At 36.9% G+C, this 7,862-nt stretch overlaps 1 protein-coding gene across 1 annotated transcript in view; it reads right to left on the bottom strand.

Annotated features, from left to right (window-relative positions):
* Nucleotides 1-6,823, bottom strand: part of RASGRP3 (RAS guanyl releasing protein 3) — a 59,482-nt gene extending 52,659 nt beyond the window's left edge. Inside the window, exon 1 of the mRNA XM_032684211.1 lies at nt 6,656-6,823. The gene's annotated coding sequence lies outside the window, so the exon portion shown is untranslated. The remainder of the gene's footprint in view (nt 1-6,655) is intronic.
* Nucleotides 6,824-7,862: the final 1,039 nt, after the last annotated feature.

Here is a 7,862-nt window from a genome sequence, read left to right on the forward strand (position 1 = left end):
ATGCTTATTTCAGAAACAGAGCTTGAAGAGTGTGTTCCTGTAAGTCTAGACCTAGATGCAGTATCACCAGTTAGCACAAAACCAAATCTGTCATAAAGGCTGTTTTTTCCAATACTGTCTTGATTGGTCTGAAGTTGAAAATTTCTAAACAGACATGGACATTTAGAAGAGATTTGTTTCCCAACTTTCTCCAGCCATCCTCATTGTGAGTGATGTGCTGATCAAAGAGAGGGCATTGCTGCAATGATAAATGTACAGCAGCTCTCAGTTTTTGTTCTCTTTTCTGCATCTGGTAAGTTTGAAGTAATCAGTAATTCCTTTACCATTTAAAAATCTCCAGGAAGTATGTGTTTTTCCACAACTGGTGCAAATGCATACAAGTGACCAAGGGTATGACACCAGCATTTTTTTCAGAGCTCTTCATTACACCTTCTCTCAGACATTAAGTGAAATGATAGTTGCACAGAAAGTTTTCAAGTCAGTGAACATATGTTTTATAATGGATTGATTTCTGTTTTACAGAAAGTACCTAGATTTCTGTATTTTACTCCTCTCTCCTGTAAGTTCGACTGCTTTCAGTTTGTCTTATAGAAATCATCTCTGATTATGATTTTCACTCAAAACTTACATCAGAGAGAATGATATTCTGCCAAGTTTGCATTACACATAAATAGTGAAAAATGTTTTTTCCATTTTGTTAATTTTCATGAACATGTTGCCACCACTGACGTCACAGTGGTTCTTGGTTCCGAGAGTCTTTTCTCAGTGATGCAGCACTAGGTGATACTGAGTATCTGAGTATCAGCCTGAAGCAGTACATTCCACATTGCAGCTTAACATAGTCCATTTGCACTGAAATTACAAGAGCGAAAACAATGGAATCAAGTAAAAGACGCAGAAAAGAGCAAAAAACCAAGCCCTGTTTCTTTACTCTCCCTAGAAAAAAATGAAATTTTTTTTAACAGTTTCCATCAAAATATTAAAAATTAATGCACTACTCCCTTGTAGGGAGCACTTTAGGCTTGTATTTGCTCTCTAAAATGAGGCACAGATCACAAACACCTAACCTCATAGAACTGTCAGGCAGGATCTCCACTAAGTCCAATACACAGAATGTTTATCAGTTTGGCTGTGTTATCAAGCAGCCTGTCTGAAATCTGATGCATTGCATGCAAAGGTCCCAGAATTCATGCTTCCAAGCTTACTGTGAGATGAGTGAATTTGGATCTATCTGTGCTTTCTGTACTCTATGAAGTACCCAACCCAAAGATGAGTGAGAAGCTACTGCTTCTATGCTCATTAGTTGTGAGGAGATTTGCTTATTATAGTCAGAACACTTAATATTTTTGTATGACAGAGCCCCTTGGGGCCAAGGTCTCTATATATAACTGCTGGATTTATTACTCTTGTTTGAATCAGGGCCTTTCTCTGTTGTTAGTTCCAGTTTCATGTCTCTTAATGGTATAAGGACATTAGTCTGCTTTTTTATCTTATTTCTAGTTTCAATTATTGCTTAAGACAATTACCTTCTTACTCTAATAGTATAGATGTGAATGAATAGAACTATAATAGAATGATGTGCTGGAAATAAAGGCTGTGTTGTGGTATAAAACCACAGCATCATATGAAGGCAGTATGAAGGTTCCTTGTTTTGAGAGAGAAAGAAGAGACTAGACATGACTGGGAGGAATGTCAAGTGGCTTAGAAGAATTCAACATTGATCCACTCACTTTCCTCTTCCAATTTCTGAAATTACAAAGAATATTTTGTAGTTCAGTTGAGGTTGAATGCTACTTCAGTTTTCCCTTTAGTAATGAGCCAGCTGATCTTTGAAGCTTTATCTTTGTCTCCAGCCTCCCAAGATAATCGTGCTACGGTAATAATCCAAAATAACAATAAAGCACCAAGCTGAAAAAATAAAGTGTGTTAGAATATAAAAGGTTCTAAGGATACTGAGCTGTCTAAACAGAGATGTTGTACACATTAATTTTTGTGCTCTCTAACTCAAGCGACCTACAGCTTCATAATGTCAACTGTCAACAATCAATTAGTGAGACAATGCCACACCTGTTAGCTTGACTTTAAACTCCTCCCCCCAGTCTCCCCAGTTGAATTATTGGGCATATGGTTGAACCACGCTGCTCAAGTAGACTGCCCACAACACTGTAGCTGCTCTGGCTGTTTACCACATTTGTGCTGTCTTGACCACGTGGCATAACTTCATTGCAATATTGGCAACAGACTGGGCACTTTGCATTTTCATTCTCTGGGAGATGTGTGATCCTGCACTACAGAACTGTTACAGCAGGGTTGTGTTTTGCGTTGTGCAGGTGCTTGAGTTCGCACAGTCTCTTTGGGAGCCATTGTGATAAACGGGTCTGCAACCATTACTAAATGGGTGGTTGGGAAGGATCCTTTCAGAGATGATATCCAGTGTAGAAATGAGAGCAAATTGCTGCAGTAAGTTCACAGAAGAGCTGAGAACTGAATCTACATGAGAGACAGTGAACAGAGAACTGAATCTCTCTACATGAGAGACAGTGTTTGCCATTTTCCCCTCCTATGGTAAGCTGGGACAGGCTTCTCCTTCCGCTGGGGTACCCCTCTGCTTCCCAGGAAATACTATACTAAGTAACAAGGAGATTACCAACCCTGAAACTCAGTGTAAATAGGAAGAAGATAAAGTAAAAAATACTTCTCACAGCCAACATGACTTTCTGTGCTAACCCAAGACATGAAGATACCTACATGGTTACTGACAAGGTGGACTTGTACTCCAAGACACTCTTATCCTCCCGCTTTGTTTTTCAGTATGACTGTATGTTGTAAGTATCCTTCAATAACCTGTTCTGCTGCTATGTGTTCATGCAATACAAACCCACTATAACTGATCCTTGTAAAGGAGGCCCCAGGTCAAGTCTCTCACTTTTTCTCTTGTCTGTTGTTCAAACAGTAAGTCTTTTTGAACTGTCTGAACTCCCATCAATGGATGATAAGAGATTTGAAAAATTAATTTTTGCTGTATGTCTCCATTTGATTAACATATCTGTGTTTTGTCTGCTTCTGAACAACAGCTCCTTATTTTGTACCACAGTTTGCACACGGTCTTTGGGAAATGAGAGAACTGAAGGCAAAAAATATAACTGCACTTTGCCATAAAGATTGATTTTAAAGCAGCTTTTTTATTCATCCTTGCTTACACAACAGTACTCTTCTAGTCCACTAAAAGAGTAGGAAAGAAACCAAAATAAAGTTAATGGCTTTTTCTGATAGCACATAGACTTCTGGGAGAAACAGTCCATCTTCCACATGCACATTGACCTTCACCCTTGTGCGTAAGTTGGTTCAAAGCCTGTAACATCTAATTCCCATTTGAGGCAAGGAATTTGTGTCAACTTGAACAATTCTCACTTGTTGTGGGTCACTACTCATGTGTGCAGAACATCATGATCTTCCCCTTAAAATTTGATCTTGAACGTAATGCATTCATATTGTTCTGTTGTAAGCAGACAAGCTTTTGAGTTTTGGATAAGAGGAATAGTAGAATTAACATGCTGTGTTTGAAGTCAGACTAGATGATCTAATCACTCTGCCAGGCTTTAAATTTTATCAGCCTGTTGAAATAATTTTGCTTGAAATCAATGGGTCTACTCATATGCTTAAATTTAAGCACCTGCATAAACACTTACATGAGTCAGGATGTTATTCAGCACATAGTTATGAGCTGGGTGTTTTAGACATTATCAAAGAAATGATGTTTTAGCACTAACATTTCTGTTGTGTTGAGCAGCTCCTTCTCTTCGTAGGACTGTTTTGATGCTGTCCAATATTGAATATTGATTTCTTAATGTGTTTTAGCTGGGTTTCTTTTTATTTTCCCTCTCCCCTAATTCAGCTTTTTGAGTGAGACAACTGTATACTGTATTTGCATTGACTGCCCCAAACAGACATACTTCTAAATCTCTGCTCTTATTTTCCAGTAATGTTAGCGGGCCTGACCGTGACTTGGAGGACAAGGCTTCCTTGTAAGAGCATCTGGTAAAGTGGAATAGGGGCTTAGGGAGAAATTAGGATACTTACACCAGAGCAATTGCATGAGGAATAATAAATCTTACTAAACCTGAGCCAGCTTTTCATGAAAGCATGGCATGGCTTGTCACCCAAAGTGCATTATTTTTTAAGTCAAGTGATTTTTCTTTAAGTCAGTCACCTTTCCTGGAACAAGAAACCCATGCTGTTCACATAGTAGTGACAGCTGACTGGGGTATTTATTTGACAACCCTAGACTTCTTTATATCACCTGGCAAAATAATGTCAGGTTAGGAAGCCTGTGAACCACAACTTCCTTCTGGTATATCAAATTCTCATATTTAATTTTTAGCATGGAGCTTTAATAATTGCAACCCTGTTAGTACCTGTGAACGCTCAAAAGCATTTATATAGAGAGAATCTCCTGCAGAGTAGTTAGGTCTTAGCAGGTGGTAAGATTTTATAAGGTGTAGGGGTGTAAATTTCATTCTAAGGCCTTCTGAAATGAACAGGACAAATCTCTCAGTTTGCAAACTTTGAACTAGTGAATATGTGAACTCTTGTAGTTTAGAAACAAGTCATTTTATGTGTATGTTTATTAGTAGTATTAATTAGGCATTTATTGAGTACTACCTATAATATCTTTTCCATAGGAAATGTTAAAGTGCATTAGTACATTTTTTAATCACCTCTTCCTGTATAATTACATTGTAACTGGCTGATTTGTAAATGATCTTCTCCTTATAGCTAAGGAACGATCTCTGTTTCGCTACATTCATGCAGTGATACCAACCTTCAAAATAATGTGGTGAGTGCTGCTGACCTGAATAAATCTGAATGTTACAGTGTGTACTGTTGAGTTGTACTGCAGTTGCTGTGCAACTGACATCTCATGGAATGATTGTATTTATTTAACACAAGAAATTGAAATGCTTCTTTACTTGGGTGAGTATTGATCTGCAGATTTGCTTTCATTCCTTCCCTCTAGCCTATGGGTTTTACAAAAGTTCATCTAGTAAAATGATGGTTACACAGTTTAATTTAAATTTTTAAATTAAAAGCCTTTTTGTTTGCTTGTTTGTGCTCAGTCTTTGTGCAGGGGAATCAGTAACTGAAATCGAAGGCAAGGAATATTACCTGTATGAGAGCATGCTATGCTAGTTACTGAAATTGAAGTCTGAAGAGCTTTCTCTTGCAAATACCTGTACAAGCTTCTAGTTTTACTACCATTTTGGGTGTTTAATTCTTCACAAGAACGGGCTTATAATCTCCTAGAACTGAGAATTACTGTAAATAGTTGAGTATTTTGAAATCAGACAAAGAAAGGTCTGATCCTTTTCATGGGCATGGACTAACAACTGCTTCATTGGAATTGCTGCTTGGCACCTCCCTGGATCAGATTTTCAGCTGACTGCTGCTGTTTACAATTGTCCTATCGCAGCTTTTCACCTACATGGGTGACATCCTGCCTTGCTATCGTCACAATAGGAGACTCTAAACATAATAGCATCCTATGGGGATACAGTAGAATAACAACACATCACACTTCCTTTTTACTCACCAGCAATTTTTTACCATAAACCACTAATACTAAACAACATCTGAATAACAAATGAATAATCTGAATGGCATATACTTAGAGGTAATGTGTTAACACAAATGAGACTAATACAAAGGTTATTCTCATAGATCATTCAAAGATAGAATTTGCATGATGAAATCCTGAATCTAGTATACTACAGATTCTATTCTCTTGCCTTCAAATCACAACAACATTTCCTTTGTTAGAAGTGCAAAGGACGTTGGAAATCGAAGAAATCAAACACAGTTTTTCCCTCTTAAAAGTCTGTCTTATTGTTGATAACTCAGTGAATTAATATCATCTCTATACACTGATCTGTCTTAAAATGGAGCTTTTTACACATGCAGTCATGATAGTATAACTGTATATTATCTGAAAAGAAGCAGATTAAAAATTTCCACTCACATTCTATTGTCAGTTTAAATTAGACCTCAAAATGGCAAGATGTCATATTGCAATGCAAAAACCCATAATATATATGGGTATCTATGTATAGTATCTTATTTCTATGTACATGCATGCACACACACACAAATTACCTGCCATAATAAATTCCAACACTATAGAAACTTTCATGTGCTTTAATTCTGGCTCAGTTCCTACCTTCAAATGTACCTCATAAAACTAAATTATTCCATTATAGATTATATACATAAATATATATTACATGTCCTTCTCCCTCACTCTCTCTGTTTCTAAATCTTTAACCTAATGCAGTGTTGACTTCATATTTTCCTTCAGGGCATATATTTACCATCAACATTTCTCTAGTACTTAATCACAGATTATAAGATGAATATGACATAAGTGAGGAAAACAGCAAAGTTATGTTATGGATATATGACAAAAACTTCTTTTGCTTAAGAAAACTTTGAGGAATCTGTAACTGAATTCAGATTTCTTTTTCTAAAAATCAGACATCCTACCAAATTTTATCTAAAAGTCAGATGCCATTCCTTCTCCAAAGCCCATTCTTTTTTCATTTACCAGGTTGAAAAGACCTGGAGCATGCAGCAAGCAGAAACACCAGAAGGAGACACTTACCTTAATTTGATAGGTATCCAACTTCCAGCACACTCCTTTTTTGAAAGGGTTCTTCTCACAGTGTTGAGATGCTGAGGTTATTTGCTGCCCAACAGTGTCCTGTACCTGACTCTCATGCTCAGTAGCCCTGGCAGGGCCCTGAAGAGAGAAGCAGGACTGTGCTCTGTTCACTCGCAGCAGCTTCACTGAGACTGGGGCTCTTTTGAGCTCAATTAGTTCTAGATTGTTTGGCTAAATGGCAACCACACTTCCTTCTATTCTTTCCCAACTTAGTTTTCCTGCCTCCAGTGGTGCTTTTTCCTTTCTTTGGACTATAAATAGGACTGCCACAACACAGTCTATAGCAGTAAGGAAGGCAGGAAATGCATTTAAACAAAGGAAAGATCTTAGGGTTTTTTGCCCTTCCCCACTAATACAAGTAAAAGAATTTAGAAAGATTGCTCTGCAGACACAGTTCTCTTCTCATGAGGAAAATACTTTTTCAAAAACATGCTAGGATGCCATCTTTTGTACTCTACAAAAAAATGAAGAGACAGGGTAGCAATAGGCTTTAGTCTCTTGAGTAATTATTACTTCCTTTAAGTATTCAACTTTGATTAAATATTTGAAACTGGTGAGTTGGACCAAAGATATTCTTTGGCTTAGAAAAGAGGACAAAGGTGGTTAGCATGTTTTAAGAAGACAAAATATGTCTTATAGGAGGTGCAAATCTTTCATGTTTAAGAATGATATTTAAAGTCTATGAATCATCATTTCATCTGAGTACTTTCTTCCTTAGTGAAACTTACCCTGCAGACTGGAAGTGTTCAAGCAAACTGAGTGTGTTTACATTCGGGAAAATAGGATTGTCATGCATGTATCCCATGAGGATGGCTGTGCAGCTATAGCTCTTGAATAGCAACTACACCAAAATCCTCAAATATGTTTTATGAATTAATTTGAGAAAAAAAATTAATTATTTTGATTTTTTTTAATCAGAACTTCCAGATTTAATTATTTTCAGTTTTAAAAATACATATCAAGCTTCTAAGGTTCTGTCAAGCTTGAAAAAAGCAATTAACCATTTTCTCATTATACTCAGTCAAGAAGAGAATATAGTATGGTACTTCTCTTTTTATCTCTTTGCCCTCTCCCTACATTTTCCACTGTCAGAGGTACATACCTTTCCTTCACTTTATATAGATTAAGTAAATAGTTGTAAAAAACC

The sequence above is a fragment of the Chiroxiphia lanceolata genome, chromosome 3, assembly GCF_009829145.1.
Source record: "Chiroxiphia lanceolata isolate bChiLan1 chromosome 3, bChiLan1.pri, whole genome shotgun sequence".
NCBI classification, from domain to species: domain Eukaryota; kingdom Metazoa; phylum Chordata; class Aves; order Passeriformes; family Pipridae; genus Chiroxiphia; species Chiroxiphia lanceolata.